We start from the raw sequence: 1,893 nt of genomic DNA on the forward strand, positions 1-1,893 counted from the left end.
AAATTAGGTATTTATTGTAGCATTGGTTTTATAAGGCTGTCAGCCGCCCTGAGTCCGGTAAGGAGAAGGGCGGGATATAAATCGAATAAATAAATAATAAATAAATAAACTAAAGGAAAGTGAAAGCACAAAACAAATTGGAGGTGAAGACTAGAAGGAAAAGACATTATATTTAGGTCAAGTGAGGGTCTCTGAAAAGACACACATGGGGCAGAAAGTTACACAGCTTTCACCTGTGTAGCTCAGATCTCAGTCCATAAAAGAAGATAATTGCATACAGCAGCTAGTTTTTCCCCATGTACCTTGCTGCATAATTCTCTGATATCCAGTCTAGATTTCTATAGACTGAGGCTTCCTTTCATCTCTATCTGGCATCTCCTAAGCAGAGCAGAGGAAAAAGAAAACCAAATGACTCCATTTTCTCTCCCCCTCCTTTTTTAAAGACCATCTGAAATTTGTGAGACATACATGTTTGGATGTCTCTTGTCCTTCTCCTGGGTTGACAGATTCGGTTTTTCCCCCCCTAATTCTACCAATGCCTGAACCTCTTGACTGGGTGATTGCAGCCATCATCCTGACTTTTCTGAATTACCTGTGGATGTTCCTGGACTGGGTGTACCCATTATGCTAAACTATAGTATGATTGTCTTGATTTTTGCTTACTATTTTTGCCATTGTGGTGTGCAAATCATAGCTTGCACATTGTTTGAAGCTAGCCATTATGGTTTATTCAATTATGCATGGTTAACAAATTATATGATCAGTTCAAGATGTGCACCCAGATACTATTTCATCTGGGGTAACACAGAATGTCTCTTTTCATCAACACATAATACTGCTGACACATGTTCGATATGTTATCAAAAGTAACATAATTATTATTGGCAGCTGCTACTGCTCAGCTAGTTATTCCCCCTTCATCCTATCCTCATTCCCAAATTTGGCAAAGTGAGTCTTGGCTTTAAATTTTTTTGCCTGTTTTTACTTTTAAAAATGAGAAAGACTGGGATTGTTTTCCCAACTTGTAGGAAAGCTCTAGCAAGACGAGTGTACAAAAGTTAGATTTATGTCTTTATTCTGTACCCTCCCCATCTTTGTTGCCAACTAATAACAAATATTATGTAGACTTTTGCATTCATTTTAATGGGCCTTCCATTGGGGAATGACATGCTGATAAGATAAATGTCATTTGCAGCTGCTCCTTCATTTTCTTGGCAAACTATCTTGGAATTCTTAGACTGTTTGTTCCCCCCGACCCACTTTTGTTGAAGGACTCAGCTGATAAACACACAGAGAAAAAGATGTTCAAGATGGGGCAGAGGGCCAAGGACCCCATCAGCATAAATTCTGAACAGGAGCCAACAGCTTGCTAAGTCTTCTCTCTTCACCTCTGGCAGCAGCAGTTTTGGGCAGTTCAGACCTTTGAAAAAGAAGAGAAACAGGAAAATCTTTAGTTACTAAAGAAAGATTCAAAAGGCCTGCAAACCGCTGCTCCCTCACATGTAATCTCCCTGAAGGACACGGTAGGTCCCTGAAGGAGGGTCACTCTTGGTGCACATAGAATACAATAAAATGTTTTCAGTTCTTGTTCTCATGGCTCAAACTGGCATGAAACACAGTAGTCTATTCTTGACCATCCTTGAATGGCTGGTTGTGTCCCCTAAGCTCTACAGGACAAGTAGTGGAAAAGCCTTATGTTGTTTGAATCCTTGCATTCCCCCTTCCTTCCTACCCTTTTAAAACAGATCTGCCTTCAAAGGACAGACTTACAATGCGTAGGATTTTCTAACCTCATGAGAGTGATGCTACGTCACGCTGAATGGCTTGAGAGAGATGGTTCCTATAATTCAGTCCAACCCTTCACTGACTGATTTATTGTATCAATATTTTTTT

This window comes from Protobothrops mucrosquamatus, unplaced genomic scaffold (assembly GCF_001527695.2).
Source record: "Protobothrops mucrosquamatus isolate PMUCROS unplaced genomic scaffold, P.Mucros_1.0 scaffold1, whole genome shotgun sequence".
NCBI classification, from domain to species: Eukaryota; Metazoa; Chordata; class Lepidosauria; order Squamata; family Viperidae; genus Protobothrops; species Protobothrops mucrosquamatus.